This window comes from Struthio camelus, chromosome 1 (genome assembly GCF_040807025.1).
Source record: "Struthio camelus isolate bStrCam1 chromosome 1, bStrCam1.hap1, whole genome shotgun sequence".
Lineage (NCBI taxonomy): Eukaryota > Metazoa > Chordata > Aves > Struthioniformes > Struthionidae > Struthio > Struthio camelus.
The window spans coordinates 51,438,867-51,464,401 of NC_090942.1; the positions used below are offsets into that span (position 1 = coordinate 51,438,867).

General features: G+C 41.0%; 1 protein-coding gene and 1 long non-coding RNA gene across 2 annotated transcripts in view; both read left to right on the forward strand.

Annotated features, from left to right (window-relative positions):
• Positions 1–25,535, forward strand: part of CRADD (CASP2 and RIPK1 domain containing adaptor with death domain) — an 89,163-nt gene that overhangs the window by 52,233 nt on the left and 11,395 nt on the right. The gene's annotated exons all lie outside the window — the stretch shown is intronic.
• On the forward strand, positions 5,037–12,006 carry LOC138066695 (uncharacterized). Its single transcript, XR_011140089.1, has 2 exons — positions 5,037–5,628; positions 11,706–12,006. It is a non-coding gene; the product is annotated as an uncharacterized lncRNA (long non-coding RNA).

The following is a 25,535-nucleotide window of genomic DNA, read 5'->3' on the forward strand; positions in this document are numbered from 1 at the left end:
TCTTAATTACTTACTATCAGAGCCAGGAGATCGAGGGAAGTGATTGTCCCCCTCTACTCAGCACTTGTGAGACCACATCTAGACGCTGCGGCCAGTTTTCTCCACCCCCAGTACAGGAAAGACATCCATAAACTGAGTGAGTTCAGTGAAGGACCACCAAGATGGTCGGGTGTTGAGGCACCTGCCCTGTGAGCTCTGAGAGGCTGAGGGACAGGGCCTGGTTCAGCCTGGAGCAGACACAGCTTCAGGGGGACCTAACAGCAGCCCTCTCGTGCCTACAAAGAAGGTATAGAGAAGAAGGAGCTGGGCTCTTCACACTGGTGCATAATGGGAGGACGAGAAGCAATAGGTGTAAACTAAAACAAAAGAGGTTCACACTGAATGTGGGGAGAGACGTTTTCCCATGAGGACAGTCAAGCAGTGGGGCAGGATACCTGGAGAAGTTGGGCAGTCTCCATCCTTGAAGGTTTTCAAGACCTGACTGTCTGAAGCCCTGAATGACCTGATGTGATCTCACAGCTAATCCCACTTTAAGCAGGAGGTTGGGCTAGAGACCTCCTGAGGACCCTTCCAACCTGAATTATTCTATGATAATATGATCTTGAAGTGAAGCCAAGATTTCTCCCAGGGTGCATTTGTATATGTCAGTCAGTGGCATGATTAATGTATGTTAAGGGCAGTTAGCAGAAGCAGTATGCAGATTGTATAAAGAGGGGGTCATTGTATGATGTGTGCTCCTTCAAAAGGTAGAGGACAAATTATGTTTTTTCCTGAATTATGTGTCAGTGTCCCATCCTGCAGTAGGTGTCTGTGAGCTTGAGAGACATGGTTTTTTTGACTGTATTTTGTCAGGGCCACTCATGTTCTTTGTGTCTGTTCATGTTTCCAGTGAGGATATGAAAGAATAAAGCAAATGTAGTCTTCCTGCCATTCCCATTTTCTGCCTAGAGCAGTGAGATGGAACTTGAAATGTATCCAGCCAGTTATTTTTAGCAGACTTCAAATTTGTCCTTTCTAGAGTTGTTTCATGAATGGAAGTTATCTTCCTTTCTCCTTTGTTCTCCTTATTTTTGGATGTTGCAAATAATTAAATACAAGTACTATTCAGCTTCTCCTCAGTAGTTTGTATATGGTTTCTCAACATGATTCCAAATGTGATACAGCTCAGTCCCTACTCTCTTGCAATGTAGTCACTGGAAATTCTGCTCAAGAGAAAGAAAAGAATTTGCTATTAGTCTAGAATATGTTCTCGTCTTGTTTTCTGTGCTATGTCCTAATAAACTATAGTAATGTAGTCTCTGAGGCCACCAGTGATGACAAATTTTGTAGGAGCTACAATTAAGAGAGCGTGCTTATTAGAGGTTGTTGCTGTTAGTGTTACACAACGTGCAATCAAATGCAATTATGACAACACAGATTTGCTTTGTCGTGCTGTAGGATATTTTGCCATTTGTGTATGTGCTGTTTGCAAGACTTTATCTGAGGTTCCTAAAGCTCTGGCCTCAGTGTACCTGTTCCTATTTTAACATTAGATATTCAGAAAAAGGTTGATGCTAATTCATGCCCTCTCAGTTGACAGATGAGTTAAACTCCTAAGGCAGGTTTTCCTTCTCAATTCACCAGGTCCCCAGCAGAGATTTTGATCATAAATGTTTCCATAATAATTTGGGGATCCTAGCTGAATACCTACATTTTCCATACATGGTGACTAGAAGACATCATATCCCATGAATGCTTTAGAACTCTGAACCATAAATATGAAACTGTTTTCTCACTTTTATCACAAATCTACAAAGCGTAGATCTTGATGGATGTTATCTCTGTGGTGCTTGACAAGAAAAACATGAAGATGTCCGTTCATTGTTTCTCTACCCAGGAACTCTCAAACTCCTGGAATGAGGTTGTTAGTATGGAATGTCCCCATTAGCTCTTCACCTTTCAGGAGGTAAAAATAAACTTGTGAACTTTCAGAGCAGAAGGGCAGTTCCCCTGGAGGAGTTGATACACAGCGCTATTGATGGGGCTTCCTATGATGGATCTCTCTACTGCCGAAGGTGATAACAGTGCCAGCGTCTTAATTCTAGGGGTACTGTCCATTGTCTTGTTGCTTTCTCCTTTTCTTTTTCTACAAGTTCTCCTGATTTCCAGTAAGATTTTTAGAAGCTGAAAAGAAAAGCTACAGCATTTTTTAACAGCTCTGAACAGAATAGGATAGAGTTGGCAAAATCCTCTCTCCCTCGAGACTTCCGATATATAGAAATAGCTTGGTACTTTCCTTCACGGAGTTAACATATGTCAGAGAGGCTAAATGGATCCACATTCTTTCCAACAAACATACTGACTACAAAAACGATCGATGTTACTGGTCCAACTTAGCCTGGACTTCACTTATAATCAGGTACATTGATCAATGCCAAAGCTCCTGCCCAGTGCCGGGCAGGTGAGTACCGCTGAGCCTAGTGCCGGAACGAGGTAGGTAGGTACCATAGACCCACACCAGTGCTCCCTGAGGCATGCTGCTGTGGGACAGCGCATTGTCTGTTGAAGGATACAGAGCAGATTCGTTACTTGGTTTTCAAGTCATGCTCTAGGACTGGAGATCCTAGTGCAAAACACCCTCTTCCTTTCAGCTCCGTTAAGAGTCCACCTCTGTTCTGCAGTGTCTTTCAACCTCCTCCCACCAGTCAGACTGCAGTTGCTTGTGGCCCTGCTACAAAATTATCTATCAATGAGGAATGTGCCTTGCCCACAACATTTTGAAGCTAACTGGTCCCGTTTTTTATACTTTTTTCAGAATGCTGATTATTTTAGCCAGCTATGAAGAACTGTCTTCTAATCAGTCTCGTGATACTGAGTTGACTCTCCTAACAGTTATTACCTTCTGCCTTTACTTGCACTGCCCTGTTCTCTTGAATGCATGCCTTGTCCTGCACAGTTATTGTTACCAGTGTTAATGACTAAATCTAAAAAGAGCGCAGCTGAACTTTCAGCTCCTACGCAGTCAGGAAGGCTGACAGTTAAGACAAGGAAAGGCACCACCAAAAAATCCCCCCAACTCTATACCTTTTAAATGAAAGTTATTTTATCAGGAAGTCGCTGAGACTTAAAACATGCAGAATTGTAATGACATTTTGATGAGCCACTTTTCAGAGCAAAGCTACATTAAAAAAAAAATTACCAAATAAATGCGTTTGTTAAATGCAAGTGCAACAGATATATTTTTAGAATAGAATTTCAAAAAAAACAAGCTAATTCTGGTTATTTAGAGAAAATATGGAATTTATAAACCTCTGCTCTATACTGGAAGAGACCTCATGAGAATATTTGGGTTGCTAAGAGAATCATTAAAAATTAAGAAAATGCTGACAGCAGGGTTGCCTTTACAGTATAACTCCTCGTGACTGGACATTGCAACACTTGAATTACACAGTCATATGTGGGTATTTTCAGCAATACCTCTGCATCATTGCAGTGAAATGAATACCTGAATAGGTGAGGGGACTTCACTTAAGTTTCATTTAGGACTTCAAACAAAGGCTGAGAGCTCTTAAGTTATACATAATTTCCCTGCAGGAAGTATCTTCACCTTTGTGCAGCTACAGTACTGTTAAATGGCTTTTCAGTATTTTTTTTTCCTCATTCTCCAACTAGTTTTACACACTGAGCTGAGGAAGGATGGTATGTAATTTCATATAGCGAAAGTTATGGTAGAAGTAACTGCTGCCTGGGTGATATTGAAGTAGCACCTTGCAGCTGATGAGCACTTCACTTCCTGTCTCCCAGGTTAAAAAAACCTCAAGAAAAAAAAGAGAACCTACATGATTTGGATCTCTTTATAAGGCAGCACTAGGACATTCTCCTGAATGAGGAACATTTCACATCTGCCCTCATATGTGATTTGCTAGCACTGGAGCCAATAAAGAAAAAAAAGATAAAGCCACTGAATGCTGTGATTGCAGATCCTCTGTTACTGGTATTGTAATTAGCTTTTTTTGAAGTTTGGGAATAAACAGGTAGATAGTTGTTTAAGGTTTTGCCCTATGGAGACACTTATGCACCATAATCAAAAATTTCTCTTTGTGTCATGGATGTTCATGATGCTGCTTGTATGCTTACTGTCAGGTACATCCCTTTGTGGGAGTATGGTCTGACCTGGGATTAATAATCAGAGCTTGACTCTACTCTGCTCGCCAGTTGGCACTCAGCTGGTTTATGTTCACATGCACATCGCTTGACTTGCAGCTTGCAGCTGTCTGCCTGTGGTAAAGGATCAAAGGGAAGCCTAGGGATTAGGGAGAACAGCTTCTAGATTCCTGGAAAAGCCTTCTAGATTTTCAGAAAACCTGCAAGGCCAATTTGAATAATACACAAAGCGTTGAAGGGGATTTCAAAGGATACTCCCCTTCAGCAGCAGAATGGAAGATGACAGAACTATCATGATGTTCGCATATGTTTTAATGGCTTTAATAACTGGAACATATTGCTACCTGCTTGCAGAGCCAAATCATGAACTTCTTATCTGGTAAATCTCTATTGAGCTCATGGGACTGACTGAAAACCCACAATATTTTCTGTAAGAAAAGATGCCTGAATTCGAATAACACAGCCAAACCTCAAATTAATTAGATTTTAGAACTTCAGGGGAAGTTTAGATTATCAGAATACAAAAGATTGCAGTGTTTCTCTTTACTTTTAGCTGTATACTTTTATATTTAACAGCTGCCAGCTTTCAGCTGCCACTTTTTAATTCAGTAATAGACAAAATTATTCCCAAACACAGCTTGTTAGTAGAGCTATTGGGGACACATCAAGGATTTGTATAAATGTTTTCTCTGAAGGTATTCAGGTCAGAAATGTAATATGCTACTGGTGTCTTAAATTTAGGAATTTTCTTACGTTTCAGCACTGTCTTTCTCTTTGAATGTATCAGGTTTAGAAATGTAACTGATAGCCAATTGGCTTTTCTTTTAAGAAGGCTCAAAATGCTTGAACAAGTTAACAAGTTGTGAGGGCTTCCAAAGGGAAATTGCCCAGACTGGAGTTTGTCTGAGGAGAGTTTGTCATCAAGGGGAATTCTCTGCCATCTAAGAAATCTTTCACCAGCAGTAGACATCCTTTAGATAGAAAACACTGCCAAGCACTTATGGAAATATTTGAACTGGAAATGACTGACTAATTGATTGACTGGGCTTTTTCTGCTGCGGCCTTTTTTTTTTTTTTTTAAATCAGGCTTTTTAGAAGCCTAAGGTATTCCTGGCTGTGACTGCTTGTTCAATCGACTAAATTTTCCCATTTCCTCCCTGGCTTCCTTCGGAGCCGTGGCAGCAGGAAGTTCCCTTGTGGTGTGCTTGTGACTCACCACCAGCTGCAGCTCCGGCCTCGAGCTGTACTAGTCATTTGGAAATCCTTGAGAAACCACTGGTCAGCAAGGACAATTTGACCCATGAGACTTCAGAACTGACTCTTTTGCTGTCGTTAGGAAGAAGTGTGCAGCTCAGTGTGTGGAAAGCAAATGAAAGGCTGGAAGCAAAGACTGCCAAGACATAGGGAAGACGCTAGAGAGCTGTTCATGCTCCCTGTGTGCCTGAATTCAGCCAGCAGAGCAGCTTCGCTAGGAGGGACTGAGAGGTAAGAGCATTCCTCTGGGAACGGAGAGCATGGATTCAAACCTCCCTAGAAATGAACTGGGGGTGCCTAGGGATATAGGGTGAAATGCATCAGCAGCAGCATTAGTACTCAAAACTCATGGAGAGGACTGTGACATTGCTCACTTTTCAAATGAAGGATTTAGACACTCAGCTCTAGAAGATGCTACACTGCAAACCTTGGATGGAGACATGTTACTCCTTGTAGCCCTGTGTTAGGCGTCTGTGCTCTCGAGAGGAGCTCAGCGTTTCTCGTTTCTTTAAGCCGTGTCTTGCTCAATCTGCCAGCAACTGTGGATCCTCTTCTCAGAAGTCTGACTCTCCCCGTGCACTGCGTTAGGGGAGCCTCAGCATTCACAGGAAGGCGTTTAAATGTCCCAGGAAAATCCAGTCTTTGAAATCGCATTGCAAGTTGATGCCTTTACCTTTGTTCACACCTCTGTGGAGCCCTTAGCTGTTTGGAGCCGTTTTCCTTTTCTTTTTAAGCAAACAGCATAATACCTTTCATCAACTTCTTTCCCTGGAGTGACTGTTTACATTTGACGGTTCCTTTTAAGAGATGCAGAGCTTGCTTGTTTGGAAAGCCTGGAGTGATCAGCTTGTATTATTTGAACGTTTCTCCCCCTCCGGGTGAATTCCAAAATACTGAACTTGTCTTTTCTCAGTTCTTCTCCTTTGCTGCTTCATAGCCCTACAGCTTTTCCCACAAGATATCATGTCAGAATAGATATGTGTCACCTTTCCTGCCTTCTAAGGGAATTTCCCTTCAGCCTCCTTAGCCTCAGGAGAGATGAGCTTTTTAAAGCTATGTCATTACCCTCTGAGAATGTGTCAGATTTTTCTCCCACAACTAGTATTTCTGGCTTCATTGCTGCAAGTAGCTGGTCATTTCATCCTCAAGTAAGATCACTTTTTTCTCGATGACACTTGACAAGAAGTTTGCAGTTTCTTTTCTTTGGCTAAGACTTTTTGCTTGTTTGGGCATCAACTGCCCAGCCGTCTTTCAGGCAATTTAATGCTTAACCCTGTGGTTCCCTGTTTAATGGTGCATATCTCTTTCTCAAAATGCAAGGGAAAAATTGCCTTCCTGGCATTTTGCTGCATGGCTTATTTGAGAGCACTGAGGGGGATTGCGGTTAACCCGCCTGTGAGAATCCGCTAGGGACAATGTGACTACTTTCCATTGCCCTAATTCTCATCACCAGCCTTCCCTCTTCCCTCAATATCGTAAACTTTGAGGCCTAATGAAATGCTGTAAAGGAGAAATGAGCCTGTATTGGCGTCAGGATGCAAAGCCTGAGCATTATCCAACATTAAAAAGGCTAATTTCCTGCGGTTCAGAGGAACATCTAGAAACAAACTGAGTATTGCAATTTGTGAAACAGTTTGTTAGATAGGACATGGAAATATCAAGGCTAAGCTTACTGCTATAAATTATTACAAACGCTGCTGCCAGGTGCCATTTTTCAGATCTTGGTGGCAGTCTTCCAAGAGAGCTGTGCTGGACTTCTGTATCTGAGAGAGGGCAGCTTGAAACTGCAAGGACAAAGGACAGGGGACAGTTAACTGTATTTTAAATATTGCATATTTGTTACTTTTTTACAGCACTTACTCTTAGAACTAAGTTGCTGTATTAAAAACTGTAAAGCCCTAACAGTTTTTTAATATAAAATGATTTTAAAATCAATACTGTCAGTTTCAAAATGAAATATTTTGTCATAGGATTACGTACAAGTAGTAGTACCAGCTTAGATTTCGAAGTCTGGAAGAATTTTAGAACCTGGATCTACATTTTTCCCTTGGACTTCACATGCATAGGTTGCAGTATTTACTGACAATCAGTGATGGTACTAGAGCCCAGCGTTGTTTTTCAGCACATACTTCACATTTCATGCATCCTGAACAGTGGAAATGGACTGGACAGTTTCACTTTCCTTTTTAAAGACTATTTTTAACATATTTCACTTCCTGGCTCTGCATCATTTGACCTGCGATGTAATGTTTGGACTAGAGGTGCTGCTGGGGAAACATTAAATCCAAACAAACTGCCTTCCACCCTGTTTTTGTGAAATCTTTCTTGGATGGTCACTAATGCACTGGTTTTTTTTCCATTACATTCCCTCTTAAACACAGACATGCGCTAGAGATCTCATGATCAGTACTTTCCCAACACTAAAGCAGTTTTAAATGCCTTTTTTATTTGTTCTTTTTTGTTTGATCTTCTCTGGAAGGTTTGTTCTTTTGTGTTTTGTTTGTAGAAACACCTCGCACTTGTTTGTTTTGCTTTGCTTTGCTTTGCTTGTTTCTTCTTTGCTTTGTTTTTCCTGAGGATGGTCTAGAAGTGAGGAATTAGAAAGCCTGGGAATCAAAATAAACTTTCCCCCATTGCAGGATGTTTGGAACTGAACAGAGTTGAGTTGTTAAAGAGTCAATCTGTTATACTCTGATTTATGGAAACTTGCTGTAGTGACATTGCCTTTGCATCTCACCTAGAAATGCCCAACTTCCTTTTCTTACAATACGCTGATGTGTTAGTCTTCCTAAAGTCGTGCAGACCATGCAGAGGAGACACAGGCAAACTCTGGCAATGTTGTGAAGGCAGATCTCTCCTTTTGGCAGAGAGCGTGGCAGGTGCAGAATCAAATATTCATGGCTCAGTAGTAAGAATTTAATAACTAGGTTCTCCTTTGCTGAATCGCAAGTAGAAATGAGCCAGTAAAGAAAGAAAGAAAAATCAGAACAGGAAGGGAACAGGAGACAAATGATCAGAGTAGCATCAGCGTAAAGGTTTGATACGGCTATGTTTTGTCAGAACCTTTGCAGAAGCCTGGCTTCCCAAGAGATTGCAACGTTCCTCTATCTTGCTTTATCCATGCTTTATTATTCTATTTCGAGTCTCGTAAAATCATCGACTCACAATGCAATAAAATCTCTGCTTGCTTTGTTTATGTCTAACATAACTATATATCCTCCTCATGCCGCACACCTGGGATACACAGCAAGGGTCACCCTCTTATGCCTTTGCAGACGTCCTTTGTTTCCGAATTTTTAAATCAAATCATTTACATTGTATCCTATTGTTGGATAAAATATGTAATTCATGTGTATTTCAGCTGCATATGAAATACATAATTAATCAAACAATACATATGGGCTACTTGGTGACCCAAGCATCTTCATTCTTCTGCTACTGTAATATATTTTTTCAAAAATATCTGGTTTGAGCTGATGAATCTGAGAACTATTGTCTGTATTTTTATTATGAGCTTTTTGGCAATGATAACTAATAAACTTGCTTCATTAACCCATCCAAGAGAAATACTGCTAAGTTGAGGGTCACAAACTTTTCAGATCAATACCCTGTCTTTAATAAATGCTGGTCACTTCTGCAAAAAATCTGCCTGCTTTATATTTTAGGATATTCAGGAAGAAAAATATGGAAAAATTAAATGTTTTAGTCTGGGACTTCCTTCCTTTTTGCTGCCTCTGTCTCCTCTGTCTTCCTGAGATATATGGATAGTATGTGCTAACTTGTCCAGGCTGCAGCTGAGCTCAGCAGCAGGAACTGAGTTGTCAGTCCATCCTTACTTCTTCTGGCTCACTTTCCAAAATGCCCTAACCACAAGCATTTTAAAAATTATTGGAGGAAGGAGAGACGGTTACTAGTACTTAGAGCCATCTGCCCTCTGAATCCTAACTTATTTGTGTAGAAGGCATTGCCCTGCATTGAGGAAGTTCTAGTCCAAACTCAAGTCATGATGCAAAAAATCCCAGCTTTAAGAAGGAGGAATTGGACTGGTTATTCTCCATTTAGCTTTAGTCTTGCCCCAGTCTACGCTCACAGTACATGGATGTCGTGGATTATCTACTCATAACGATTGCCATATTGGCAATCAAAGGTCAGTCTCCAAGAGCAGTCAGTGACAAATTCCTTCGGAACAAGGCACGACAAGAGTAATCATTATTCTGAATATTATCCCCGCTTTTAGTTAGCAACTTCAGGACTTTTGCAAGTCGTGCTCTTCTGATTCTGCTTCTCTTTTGTGTGAGAAGCACACAAAAGTATTTGTTTCAGATAACAGCTTCCCCTCTGCCAAATGTTTTCTCTCTGTTACAGTGACAAGCAAAAGGCAGTAGGACGCCAGTGGGTTTGTGGAGTAATAGAATAAACCAATAAAATTTATGAGACAGGAGCTGTTTGTGCTGTGCCTGACAGAGCTCCCTGGGCCATATCTAGGGTTCATGGAGGCTACAGTAATGCACATGATTAGCAGTACGAAGAACAACACTTCTTGGGCATTGAACTTTACTATTGTACCTGTCTTTCAAACAGATTGGCATCTACATTGGCAGCTTGATTACTCTGTCCGTTGGGGTTTGACAGACAAGATTAGGGTGATCTGATAACTCTGAGAGAGAATTAGGTAAAAAGACAGAAAGTAGATGAAATGAAAATAAATTAAGACAGTATATTTCTATTATGGCTACAATTTCAGGAGATATTCCTATGGAGCCCTTACCAGTACAGAAACCTAGTACTGGGGAGAGTAAGCCACATAGTTAGATATAACAGCACTTGTTATTTACAAAAAAAGCCTCAAGCTATGTTATCATAACAAATGAAAGCCATGGCATAGTAGTTTCCCAAATGAGCTGTGATACCAAGATTTCAGTTTACTTTGGAAGATGCTGTTAGGATGTAATTTCATAGGTGGGTTTCCTATGCTGTTATAACTTGTCAAAACACACTTCAATTAGACCAGTTACTGGAATTGTCTGGAGAAAGCAGCCTTCAGAGGAATAAAAACAACAGATAACTGGCACAGAGAGTTTTACAGGCTGTTGCATAATAGGCTTGATTATTCCATTGTTTTTTGGTTTTCCCATACTGAAAGAGGTATTTGGAAGCAAAAGTCCAGACTACAGTTAATAGTCTGATCTTTTTTGAAGTCATGTTCTGAAATGAGGAGAGAAAAAATAAGTGAAGCTTAGGGAATTTCCTAATAATCTCACCCCCTCCAGGATGAAGGGAGAAAAGGGGAGATTTGCTGTATACATGGAAGACAGGAAGGATGATTTTGTAGTTACAGAGTATGACTGGGACTCCAGGAATCCTGAGTTTCCAGCTCTGCCACAGATTTGCATGAAATTAAAAACATTCTTGGAGGACCTTGGAGCCTTGCGAGGAACGACCCACCTTGTCTTTTCTGCGTGTTGTTGCTGCAGAATATCGGGACCCATCAGCTCTGGAACGCACCTGGATTTCCTTCCACAACAACAGCAGGGTGGATCCAGAGCCAGCACTGAAAGCACAAGTTGCAACCCTTGGCTACCTTGTGTGGAGGGCTACAGGGCACTTTATTGTGTGGTGTAGATAAAGAGATAATGTACTAGCGTTGCTCCAAACAGAAAATGATAGCCCCTGTCTACCATGTGCACAAGCTCTCCTTTGTTTTGGGAAACATGACCAACACCAGATATTAAAACATTTGGCCTGAAGCTTTGGGCTTTATCACTCATTGTTTGGTTTGCCTTTCAGCTCACAGAGCCATACTTTTCCCCTCTAAATACAGCTTATCACACAAAAAATGTGCAGTGCTATTGCAGTTGCTGTGGCAGACTTTGCTCTTAATGACATGTTACATGTGGAAAGCAGCAATTCCGTGCAGTGTAGCGAAAAGCTTGCTGAAACTTGGGAGAACAGCTGGCTTGGCTGATGTATACTCTGTGATACTGTTACTGAGTATGGGCTGACACCATAAAATCTGACCCATCAGTGCTTTATCACTGGTGTAGTGTTGCTGGGTTTCAGCTGCACTTTCTGGATCAACACTTGCTGGTGGTCTGCTGAGAAGCTCTGTGTGTGTGTGTGTGTGTGTGTGTGTGTGTGTGATTTGGGTGTTTCTTCCATTCCTATTTCCAGGTGCAGATACAAAATAAGAGAAAAAAGAGTTTGTCCCCAAAACTCATTATATTTCCAAGAGTTCTTATTTTTGTTGATTTGCATGGAACTCATCTGTGCCAATGAAGGTCACTGTTCACTTGTTTCTTGTTTTGTAGGTAGTTGTTGAGTATTACGCAGCCAACGCCCTGCTGCTGGTTCAGGGAGGCATTAAGTTACATCTTGCTGTGTCTGTGAGACCTTCTGCGCTGTAGGACGGAAGGATACGCAAGGAAACCATGCTGCCTTGTGGTCGCAGCATGCCTGTGGAGACGCTGCTGGAAAGGGCTTGCTCGGTTAACAGCCAAAGCTTCATAGAAGGTTCCTGGCCAAAAAAGAAAAAATCCTAACCAAAAAAAAAATTTCCAAAAAACAAATCATAAAAAAAGCTGTTGAAGGAATAAACTAGGTCAATATGTGTTTCCGTCACTGCCTTTTCTGGTATATAGTGCCTTACATTTTTGCTAGTGCAAATGAGGTTTGTTACTGTGTCACAAACTATTTTTTTTCATGGTGAGCTTTGTATAACCAGTGTCAGGCTATATTTTGCACTTGGTGATGCAGATTCTGCTCTGAATCACGGGATTTTGTAGCTGGGAATTCAACTGGGATGTAGTAGCCTCAAAAAAAAAATCGAAGCAGGTGTGGTAGGTAGTTAATTAAGAATTGTATAATGTTAATTATGTAGTCCAGCTAGATATTTTTGTCTGTAATACATGAAATAATAGTTTGAAGGAGAGAATTGGAGAGACAGCTATTTTTGCATTGGTAAAGAGAGCAGCATTCTTTATTTTTGAAAACAGCCGGGGGCTGGTTTGGCAGAAAAATCTTAAACCAGCAGCCGTCATGCTTGCCATCTGCTAAGACAAAGCAAGCCTTAAACACGGTTGACTCCTGAGTAGAAACAGAGACAACACAAAATGTATACACATACTCAGTTCTCATCAGCAATTACAGAGTCCCAAGCCTGAGCAAAACTCTGCGCATGCAAGCCGTTTACAAATCAATAACCGTAGTGCTTTTTTCTTGTCTTTTGCTGGTCATGCCTTTCTCTGCCTCTCCCCGTGCGTATGGGAAGGCTGCCCTGCTTTTGTCCACTCTAGCCCTCTCATAACTCAGTCGTGCTTTTTGCCCTCCTTCCCTAACATGTGGAGATAGTGGGGATTAATACTGGGAGTGTGTAAAGCCAACTGGCAGGAGAAAAGCATCACAAGTTGTGCTTCCACGCTGGGTTTATGGGGGTTGATTTATACATCCTAAACTCTGAAAAACATTTTTTTTAAGATACAGTTCAAGGGAAAAATTCAAGCTGACCTCTTGCCATGCTTAAGGCTGGGATTTCTGAGAACCGAAACGGAGAGGTAGATAGCTACCAGCTCCCTGCTGCCTCCCACTCCAAATGCCAAGAGGAACAGGACACTTATTTAGGAAATTTTAAATCAAAAATGGCTACAGAACTTTACTGGCGGGGGTGGGGGGGGGAGGGAATTCTCTCTTGGTGGAAGTGTTTTGTGCTTTTTTTCCAAAAGAAGCTGAGCTCTTTCTTTCCCGCTTGAAAAAGTGGGAGGGGGAGGAGAGAAAGAGCTAGAGAAGGAAGAAGAACGAACAAACAAATTCATTGTTTAAAAGTCAGAGGTGATATCCGTTATGGAAAAACTTGCAACGTACCTTTGACACAGCATTTCCACCCGTCTGATCAAAGGGCCACCTAACTGCTCGGTGTGGGTTATATGACAGGCAGATGGGTATATTGCATTTATGTGATAGGAAAGGGCCTGTGCTCCTCATCAGAGGCATGGTAGTAGCAGTCTGCCACAGCTCCAGGGTCCTCTGTCAGCCACAGCCGAAAGCTTCCCAAAGGGAAGACGGAAGAGAGAGATGACATGGCAGAAGGTGGGAATGGACTAAGTCAGTGCTAAGAGTGGGAGATTAGGAGATTTAGTGCTGGTGTAGTTTCGGTTATTCCTGGACAGATGTGAGGGAAGGAAGACTACTCCAGAACTGGAAAAACTGATTTTCAAGCTCAACTGCTTGGTGAAAAGTTCCAAGGGCAGAACTAAATGAGACCCAAGTCATAAAAGACTAAATATTTACCCTCACCTTTCTCTTGAGCACATATACTTCCTTGTGCAGCTAGTTGTACTTATTCACTGTGAATTCTATGGGAAAATCTATTACTTTGTGTGAATGCAGACATCACAATCTGACCTGCAAGTTTTTTCAGATTAAACCCAAGGCCTGGAATTCCACTTGATGAAAAACTAGAAGCAACAGGTTAAATGCAGATGAGGTGCAGATTTGGAAATGCATTGGTAAGTGGTGACATTGGGTCAGCTATGGTCTCGGTGTAGCTATTCATGAAGACAGTAATTTTGTTGAGAAATTGTCGTGGTAAGACCTGCATCCCTGAAGAGAAGATGCAAAGGGCCCACAGTCACCCTCAGGAGATAAATAAAAATCCAGGATGATTAGGATTCTGGATGAACTGCTTCACCTATCTCCGTACTGCACTGCACCCATCACACAGAGCGAAGCACTGCTGTGGTCATGTACACGAGGGTTGCCACCTGCAAAGGCTGAACAGCAGACAGGAGACAAGGAACAGATGACTTGTGGTAGGAGTGTCTCACATAAAGGAGACTTCATATTTCTCTCCATATCATTTCAGTCTTTCTAGCTCAAATAGCTAGCTACTAAACTTCAGTCTGGCCCCTTTGGATATCGATAGATCAGTGGATTTTCAAAGAGTATTTTCAATTCCATATGTAAATGATTATTGTTTACACTTGTGGAACCTGCTAAATTAATCTCTCTGATTAAAACAGCAGAGTCATCACAGGTCTCCATCAGCAGCTTAACATGGGCACCTGTGGTCATAAATAGGAAGTGCACGTGGATGGGCTGCTGGACTGAGCATCAAACATGGTTCTTACCTGAGCTCTGACAGTGCCCCGCTGCTAGGCTGTTTGTTCCTCACTGTACCTCTGATTCCCTCTGATGCTTTTCCTTTTCTGTCTGTGTGGGCCCAGCTCTTCAGAGTTACTTGAACATAGTCATGGCACATTCTCACACCACATAAACTAAGACGTGCCAAGTCCTTTTCAGGATCCAGGCCTGAGATTGCAAACTCTCCAGCGCTATATCTCTCCCCACCCCACATGCCTGTTTTTAACACAATGAGGCCAGTGTCACTGGGAGTTTCCAGACACCGCGTATGGAAGCCATAAAATACAGTAGTTCAGATATAAGAAAGAATAGAAGGCTGCTGGCTCAGAGTTCCTGGAAAGCCTGGGATGGTGTACAAATGTAGTAATATCCAAAACATCTTCAAATATGTTTCTAAATCAAATGTTGCACAATTAAATCAAGTCTTCAGAGCAATAGAAAATAGAGGCAGATATGTTTTTCTGTAGAACAGCACAAGCGTATCATATTTAATAATTCACATAGAAAAACGTGGACTTCAAAATTAAAGCCACAACTGTATTGTCAGTCTAACAGAGTTTATCGTATTGGGACATCCAGAGCTGTAGACCCTTGCATAAAACTGCAGGAGTTTGCAACATCTCTTTATAGTAGGGTTCACTCTTTCCCTAGGATTTCTCTTTTCGTCTAGTGTGTATATACTTCTCAGGGTCAGAGACTGATGAGCACCAGAGCTGTGTTGCAGATTGCTTCAGCTGCCTCCTGCTGTCCCTGTATATAGCTCTATATTCTCAAGCTGTGTTTCTTAATGAAACTGTCTTTAAAATAGCAGTCTCTGGGGTTACAGAGCTACAAATCTTTTACAGTTGTGTATGTGAAACCATTTTATATGTTGCTTGACATTACCTTATTAAGCTTATGTTCAGTAGTTCCAACCATACTTCTGTTCCCTGTAAAAGGTGTGTTCCTGCAGCACTTACGGATACAGGCATCTTTGGTTGACTGAATTTCTCTAGTTACACGTGGAAGTGGTTTCATGACACAAAGAACAGCTTTAAAAATTGCTTCTGCTTTCCTTGCTTGGTTTACAGAAGAGGTCACTATTTCTGCTGGGTTTATTTGTCTAATAACTTGGACCTGGATTGTTTAAAAATGACTAATGACTTCTTAACGCTGATCCTGAGACTCTCGTCCTGACTTTCACAGTCTGACTGCTTAAAACTTCCTGAAAAAATTGAGCCCCTTTGCAATGTCTTGACTGCAATTTCTCACTCAGCAATTTTGAAAATGGATACCTTCGTCAGTCTATAGACTCCAAGATACCTAGACCAAGAACTTTTCATGGAGCATCTAAAGGTTTCAAACAATTCAAATACTATATAAATATTGATAAATAACATCTAGTAGATAAGGTGTCACTCTGAGTCATAGAGGTACCTTTGTGTTCTCATCAACCTCTTTAGAATAGACAAGAAGGCCTCATTTTCGATGTAAAAGATTAAATAAAGGTATTTAAATAATTCAGTCTTGTATCTTCAAGACAGAAGTCCTGGGTTTTATAATAGACTTAGAAAGCTGGAATCTCACAAAATGAGGGAAAACCAAAGCATCGCAGCCAAGTTTTCAGCTCTCTTCTGCACTTGAACTTGCAAACTTTGCGCATGAACCTTCTATGTATGTGATTAGCATATTGGTACATGGTTAGGTAGCTGAGCACTGTTGTGTGGCTTGTTCACAGCAAAGTTCAGTTTGCATGTGCAGATGTGGTCTGACGTATTGGAAATCTGAGGCCGCTTTCTCAGAGGACGTCAATCTTGCATCTCAAAATCTTTCAGTTCTTGTTGCAGCTCAGAAGAACACACTCACAAAATTAAGTAATGCATGTTGAATGTGAAGCTCAAAAACTGCATCTAATGCAAAAATCAATTAGAAAGTTCATTGCAGGGTGTGTTAGATTTCTTCAGTAAAGCCAACGAATACCTAGCAGTTGCATCTGAAGAAGGAAGGATGAGAAAGAAGTTTATGTTTACAGTTTTAGCACTGAAATTCCCAGCATTAAAAACAAATCCTTGATCTCTTTTTTTCATGATTTTGTAGAGATAGAAAGATGTTTGCTTGAGGAAAAAAATTATATTTTTTAATATTGTTTTTCCATTGTTACTTGTAGGAGATAGCTATGATGTCAATGACAGTTGTATAGTAAATAGCAGCCCTCCTCTCCTGTTCATAGCAGGATTTCCAATTTGATTCAAGCCTAGTTTGCATTTCTGCATTTCTGGGACAGAACAGAATTGTCTAGTTTTGTGTTTTGCCTTATGTTTTTGTTGTAGTTTTACTTAGGTTAAGCATAGCTGTGCAAAAATCCCAAACCAAGTAAAACAAATCTTTTATGGCCCGTCTGATCTTCTAGCCTTTTCTTTTCAGATGTTGAGACATTTTTATTTCTGATTTGCTATGTGTGAAAGCCAAAATGACTAAAATTTCAATTCTAGGTCAAATTCTGGCAGCTAGTAGACTGCATAGCTATGAGGGAAAACATTGTTCTGCGTGCATGAGACATTAAAATTAATCATTTAAGCAAAAGGTTTTTTCAGAGGTTTTAGGTTTTATATATGAATTGTCCCACTAATACAAATATCATAAATAATAGGGATATTTGCTAACACCTTGTTTGATTTTGAACATGCTTCAGTCGCGTTGGCAAAATACTGTACCTGAGTGAGAAAAAGAGTAATTGGGACCACAGCCTGCAAGTGCATGGCTACAGCTATGAGTCATCTCATTACTTTCAGTACTGTCTTGGGATCTTTAATGACTGCAGTTGGTCAGACTACAGTTTCACAGGGCAGCCAAGAACCATGCCAGTGAACAAATCACCCTATTAAATCAGTACTGACTCAGAGGGGAGAGAACTATCTATCAAACCTTTCTTAATGTAAATTGCTCTCTGAAATAGGTATTCTATTTATGAAATGACAACACCCAATTATTTTCCTTCTTTTCCTCATAGCATGGTGTGACAGTTTCCTAACCTGAATTTCTGGAAATGAAATCAGAAAGGTAATAGATGTGACTTGCCAGAAAAGACTGTCATCTTTTTTTATTAGGAATTTGAAAATATTTATGTGTGTGTGTGTGTGCATGTTTGTGTGTACATATTTTATATATATATATGTATGTATGTATGTATGTATGTATGCATGCATGCATGCATGTATACACCCACAAATATAATCTCACATTTGTTTTATAGATAATTAAAAGCCCTGTGACTAGTGTCCTATCAGTCAGCTAAAATTGCTTCTGAACAGTACAAGTGCGTCCAATCATGAAAGTCCAAATTAGTTTCTTTTCGATCTTCAAGTGACTTGGCACTTGAGAGGGCTCGTTGTGCTACAAAACCTCCCACTTGTTGGAAAATGCACAGGAGCAGATGATGACACCTAAAGCTGTCCTTCCTGACACCCGTGAAATACCCTTCCTTCTGACTCAGTCTGTTGAACCTCCTGCTTGGCAAGCCAGGCATAGCGACCAGCTGAAGCTGAGCAGAGTATTTTGGTCCCGGTGCCTGTTTTCCCTGTGCATTTTGAAAGGTAGAGCGATCTGCTAGAGTTCATACGCCTTGAAGGAAAAAGGAAACTGGTCTAAGCCTGTGTTGCTGTGGCATTCTGTGGCATCTTTTGCACCTGTGCAAAATGTCTTTAAAATGACACTAAATTAACCTTTTGCTAGCATTTTGTTTACTTGCTTTGCATGGGTGTAAATGATCGAATAAAATGCCAGGCAGTGGAGGATTCAGCACAATGATAGTACTGTTTCAGCTTGCTCTGCATGGCTTGTTCTATTAATAAATGTTTGTGGTCAGGAAGGAACGCAGTCTCACTTCACTAAAATCTGAAACTCAGTAAAGCATAATATGTGCAGTATTAGTTTTGGTTTGACACCTGCCATGCAAAGATCTTCACCAGCCAAAGGCATTCTTCTAAAGCGAGTTCCATGTGTTGTGCAGATCTCGGATTCTGATGTTTCTAACTGCTCAAGCCAGAGCAAAAAGAATAGCCAACTTGGAGAAAAATCTTTATGGACCATTTTATCAAGGCTAAACATAATGGCTTGTTGTCATACTTGGTTTAAGTCCCGAAAGGGAAAAATGTGAGATTAGTTGTGTTATATAACAAAGTCCTTCACGCTGGCAGTATTATTTTTATTGCTGCATGAAAGAAACATCTATAGCTAAAGTTCAAGCACATGATCTTATTGTCAAAATGCTGCAGCCTTGAGAAAGATTTCTCTGCAGGGAAGTTGCTAGTAAAAATTTCACTTGCTTATTGTCCTCAGCAGATAAATACCCCAAGGATTCTGCCACGATTCTTACAGGCAAAGGAGCAGCAGAGTTAATGCTTGCCTCCAAGCTTTGAAAGATAAGTCAGGCTGCTTGAAATAACTATTCAAGCAGATTCTGTCAAAAGAAGTTAAGTTAAGTTTGTCACCTAGCCGACAAAACAATCATTAACTGCTCCAGTTGTCTTTGTATCGCACTTAGAGTGGGTGAATTAGTCTGTCAGAGCTGCCCTGCCCACCTGCATAAACATTTGCTTCCTATGAAACCATGAGCTGCAAATGTGAATATGCCTTGTGATTGTCATGGCTTCATACAACCATCCGCTGATTGTTAGTTATTATTTGTGACAGTGCCAAGAAGAAGCTTGATTGAGGAAATGATGGCTCTGTATGGTTCAGACCTATAATTAACGGTTGAACATGTCTTGAGTATTACTGAATTCACTAGGGACTGAAGAGCATTCAAAATTATATAGAAATCCACTGGCAAACTTTAGAATTTGATTTTGAACATTATTTCTAGAGCTGACTCTTGGTATGACTGATGGCACGTAAACCACAGACTCTCGTTTTTGCTCCGTCAGGCAATCAGATAGCTTTGTGCTGTCTAACAATTAGTTGCACCTGGCCTCCAAAAAAGTGGTCATATGTGTTCTTTCCATATAACTTTTCCAGTTATATTTGCTCATTTGGAAAAATCTTTGGCCAAGGTCTTCATGCTCAGTATTTATATTTAAGCACTTCTTCCAAATAATTCCTAAAAGCTCGAGTGTTCCTCAGAACCTTCCACTTCAGTAGATATTTCTTTCTTCTTTCCTTAGTGTAAGGCTGCATACTGAACATGTTCATGCATTTACATCATGATACAGTATGGGATATCATTGCAAGGACCCCATCATTAGCTATGGATTGAGTGCTGATGCAAACAGCCTTATTTACTTATACCAATATAGAAATCCATAGGAAATACCAAAGCAATTTTCTTAGTGTTTCATTTTACTTCCACTTCAAGGACTAGAGCAGTATCAAATACCGCTAAAAATAAGAAGTATGAAAGCACAGTATAATTAAGTCCAGTGCTGTCTGTAATGCTAAGGTAGTCCTGCTTGAAAAGAGAATAGATATTATATATAATGAGTTGTGTTTTCTTTGCATAGGTATACTCCTTGTATGCATCTGTAGACACCCTTTTATTTGTGACATGAATTATTTAATTTCGTAGTGCACAGCAGTAGAGAAATACTAGATAGATTAAACGTTTTTAACAGCATAATATCCACAGCATTAACCACTGAAATTTCCTCCCCACTTTTCCCAATAAAAAGCAAATGAGTGGAAAAACAACCTACTTCACCTCCCTAAATCCTAGTATTGCTTCCTACATCCTGAAAAGGGTGAAGATTTAAGGCAACGTGAATTTATTCTGGGATTTCCCTGACAATCTGTTTTAACTTGGAAGGCCATCAGTGTTGCAGAAATCTGTGGAGGTGCAAAACCTGTAAGACAGAAGAGTTCAGGAAAATGGCTTATCTGCTGGAACTGAACAGTGAGAATACAATTGAAAACTTCTGTCACGAGATCCGCATGTTTATGTTGGTTTCCCCGTTTTAACATTCTGAAGCTGCCACATTCGCAGCTACTATGTGGTCGTTAGCAAGTGGTAAAGAGCACCCAGATCAGCTGCTGGAATTGAGCCAAAATAGAAACATCTGCATTTGTTAATTGCTTGTAGATTTAGAAAATTTTATGCTACCTTTATTTCCCATCCTAATACCAAAAATGTATTTAATGTTCCCAAACCGATGCTCTAGAACTCACATAGGAGAATAGATTGCCAATGAATGAAGATATATGTACTTTTTAATTAGTGCAGTATTGCTTAATCCCAGAGGGCTTTTGGCAGGAAGGAGGTGAATTTGATATCATGCATGGATTCTGCTTCACTTGAGGGAGACTGTTTAAAGTTGCCATGGATTTGAGCATTATAGGATCATGGCCACAATTTATTCTGAGTTGACTGCCATAGTGTTAGATTCCAATTTATTTAAAATAAGGCAAAGAAATTCCCATCCTTGAATGCAAAAGGTGAGAAAATAGCATCAAATGGAAGAATGCAGCCAATCTTAAAAATATATTTTATATTTTTTTCCATTTTGATTAGTGTCTTTGATAATTCGATTATAATACATGGAAATGCTAGTTACCATATTAGAAGTATGCTTATGAGTCGGTGGGTTTTGTGATCACTAATGGACAGAGGTTGGTTATATTTGTACACATTCTTTATATTAATGATTGTTTTGTATTCCTCAGATTAGAAGTTATCAATTACAGAGACTTCACAACATGCTGCATTTGTGAAACATGCCTACCGTGTATACTCGGATGAACATAGAATTCTCTTTCAGATGTGTTTTACTGTAGCCTAGTCAGTAGAAAAAACGTGCAGCTCTCTAAATCCTTGTTTTAGGGATTTTTTAATGTGTTTTTGGTACAGGTTCCATTCGGTAGTTTAGTCTGAATGTTCAACTGACCAAGATTTGATTTTGATTACGTTACGGAAGGTAATATTTATTCTGGATTTATCTAGGCATTCTTGGGGAGGTAGTTGGGTCTGTTGTTCCTACAGAGGTGCTGCTTTTCTATCAGCAGGATTTTCCCATGCTGGTTCAGTTCTATGGTAGGAAGAAGAGGGAGTTCCCAAGCAGAGATCAGCTCGTTCTTGGCAGTCATCATTGAATGATGCCCTCAGATGGCCTCAGATGGGTTTGAAAGAGGTAGGCATGGCTCATCAGTGAGTAGAAACCTCCTGAGAAGGCAATAAGCACAGGGATGTGGAAAGAATACCAGTCTTGCACCTTGCAGCTACCCATGTAACTCATCAGTCATTCATTCAGCAGTAGAGACAGAGAAACAGCTGTGCACATGCTGAAACCAGGCAAAGACTGGTTTTATTCTGTAAGGTTTTTTAATCTGAGTTTCATCACTTTATGTGAGGAAAGATAGCTATGATAGGGTCAGCTGTCTGTCTTCAGATGTTACAGCATTTGGTTCCACTTTTCTCACACCCTGGTCAGACAGCTTCTGAAACTCAGTGACAGCAGCTGGAGGACCACAGTGGTTTTGAACAGACTTTGGATGAGCTGCATTATCCATGTTGTTCACAGGTATATAGAAAAGATATGTACATGGTGATATGTAGAAGAGAAATATTTTTCCACATTCCCTGCTGCATGATTCAGTGCTGTTGCAAAATACTAATTTTCTCTTCCCAGTCTTTGAATAAGTCTGGTGTTTAATTAGCAACAACGACAACGGGAAAAAAAAGCAAATCCCAAAATCACATAGTAGGGATTGGTTTCTGGATAGTCTATTATCTTTTTTTTTTTAACTGATCAGCAATTTGAACTTAAATGTTTCTTACATTTAAATGGGTCCAGAATCTGATCCTTCCAAAGCTGACAGCAGGAAAATATCCTTATAATGCTTTATTGTCATTTTTAATTTGCACAGGACAGGCTAAATGCTGCGTTCTCCATGCAGACCTGCTAAATGTCATTCATCTAGCATGATACTTGCCCATCTGGCACTCCAGTCACTCATTGCTGCAAGCTGGTTTATAGTGCTCATGAGTTTGGATGTGCTATAGAAAGAGAGCAGGCATTTGCCTGCCGTTTTGCTTGCTAGAGCAAGGCTGAGAGAGAACAGCTGAGCAAGAAAGCAGAAGAGCGGCTGTACAAAAGGAAGCCTAGTGTCAGCCCCCATCCCCTTTTCTAACAAATTAAGCCAGCCTACCTCCTGCAGTTATCCAGCACCTTCTGTTTATTCCACACCTCTCACCAGGACCACCTTCACGATATAGTCCTTGACCTCAGTGAACTGCAGCACCCACCAGGATCCCTCAAGGCTCTTACCTCTGCATTCTCTTTCATGCAAGATCGCTGGCAGTTCAAGGGGGCTGCAGCCCTCAGAAATCTCTGATCTCTCCAGTACCGACAGTGTCACACATTAATTTCCAATTCAAGTTCTGCAGCCCCACCTCATTACTCTTGAAAGCTTGTCCCAACCTGATCTGCGAAGTGTTGTTCTGCTTCATGACCCAGTTCTACCGTTGTGCTCAGGCCAAGGGGATTTCACTTTAAAGCAAATAGGCATGGTTATATGCAAGTTGTTTGCTATTATGATATTCACTCATTAAATAATTTCTGGAACATAGTACACCTGCCAAAACACAGAGAACACATTCTGATAACCATGTCCATGCTGCCCTTTCAGCATCCACTACTGGATGGTGGATAGTCTGTAGTTCAGACTGGTTGAACAAGCGCACTGCGCTTAGAGGGGCTGGAGAGAAGCAGAGTCTGGTACTAGATTCCTTATATATTTTTTCCTTTAAATGAAGTGCTCCAAGTGCGAATAGCTGTTGGTACATTAGCTACAATAGCTTTGTGGAATTGTTGCAGTGTCACTGAGAGTTCCCAAAATCTTTTTTAGCATAGTTTCCTACAGTAACCAAGGCTGTGCTCTCCTCCTCTGAGGGACACTGTGTGTATTTATCTACCCCTAGTAACTTCTGAAGCTCTTGACCAATTTCAAGAAGCTTGTACAGTTGCTATTCTAAAGAGGAATTCAGGAGTTTCATGAGAATTGGTAGCTAGCTGAAGAAGAGAGGTCCTGTGAGCACTGTGGCTGAAGCACAAGTCAGTCAACTATAGGGCTGGGGGAAATGAGGCTTCTTTGGTATGGTGCTTGTGGAACTGCTTGATCTAACTCTAGCACTTCTCAGGGGAGAACTGTACTCCACATGCCAGGCAAGATGATTAAAGACTTGCTTTGAATGCTATAGAAATTATGAGCAGCATCTAATAAGAGAGTCAAGTGAATAAAAGTTAGTGACTTGATTCCAGGTCACTGAAGTGCTCCGTAGACTTCTGTTAGTAGGTGATGATGTGGCCAGATGCATGCCTAAAAAGTTACTCCTCAGTGCAGTCTCAACCCACCTATGCAGGACCTGAAGTCTGAATCACCTACCTGTCTGTGATGTGGTAATATAAAAACTAGAACGCTTGCCTAGCACTGATTCTGCCAAGGACTCCTAGATTCAGTTCTCCTCTACCTCGGTATACCCCTTTCTTCCCTGGAGAATTTTCTTTCCACCAGCCGCTATTCTGAACTGGCTAGGAAACGTTCTTGACCCTTTCTAGGGAACTCTCTTTATTTTTTGCTGAAATGATTTATCAGGGAAAGGGAATGAAGTGGTGCACGACCATGCATCTCAGCATTAAGATGTGCAGCTCAGAGAGACCTGAGCTCTGATCTCTTCTTCCAGGGCTGCTTCTGTCCTCTTATCCAGTGAGTGTGTACATACTCATTTTAATGGATAAAATACAAAGGCAATGCTGGGAGCAGACACCAGTCCCCAGCGCATCCCTTCCCAAGGCACTGATGGAACCATTAGATAGCAAGTGGGCTATGTTACCCCTGGTTCTCCCAGCAGTCTCCTGAAGTGTCTGTGGAGTTGTCCTCACAGGATGAGGCAGTAGCTGATGGAGGCTTTTTCGGTATATTGGACTCAGCTGCATCATGAAGTCCCTTTTACACAGCAAAGAGCAAAAGCCAGAACACTGTTTTTATGTTGTATCATGTAAAAATGAGGTGACTGCATAAGAGAGAAGGCTTCTCGAAACTCTATCAGATGCTTTTGTGCTTGCAATCAGAAGTCATGTTTCCATAGAGAAGAATGCTTTGGACAAAATCTTAAGGCACGTCAGACTATTGGCACTTCTGAGGAATCAGATGGGTCCTTTGCAGATCACCCAAAAACTCTTCAGCACCTTTTGCTACTGCGTCCTTTATAGGAGCCAGGTTCATTAACTCACCGCTGAGTCCCAGCAGTTTTGAGAATGGAAGGTCAGTTCCTGGAGCCTGATAAAGATTGTCCAATGTTACAATCTCAGTTTTTCTCATTATCTAGAGAATCTCTGGGCATAAGAAGTCTCTAAGTGATTCAAAGCCCATTTTCACTGGGCTTTATCTTACATCCTCTCACTTCTGCCAAAAGGGGCAGAGCTGGGATGAGTTTATTTTCCATCTCCCTAATGGTTGCAACACTTTATCTTAGAGTCTCCTACTCGAAGCTGGAAAGGTCCTGAAGAAAAAGGAAATGCAAAAGTGGCAGCCTTTGCTGCGTATGTAGCCTTGGTATCTGGATTACTCCGTTTTGTCTGGTACATATCTGTGGTGCTTTCTATTTCTATCCCTTTCTGTTTCCTGTCCACACTCACCAGCATGGTCCTATCTCCCTGTCTGTGCAGTGCTCTGGAAGCACACATGTATACAGGCCAGAACTTGTCAACATCTCTTTTTTTTTAACAGGGACAGATAAGAGAAAAGTTCAGGGTGGATGAGGTTCCTTGACCAGCAAGAGCTGGAAGCAAGAAATAGGGTGGAGAAGGGGAGAAGTAGGTTCCCTCGGGCTCCCTTCAAATGGAAGGAGCAAAAGCTCTGTCTTTGGGGCTCTCCCAATGCCAAAACCAGGGTGGAGAGAGTCTTCTCTTCTTCCAGTCCTGGGAAAGTGGGTTTTGGTGGTCCCAGCTACTGTGCTAGAGATCTGGCAGTCAGACTTGGTAAGGCAAATCTGCAGCAGGCTGGCTCACTCCCCAGCACAAAGCTGTTGCCTCTCC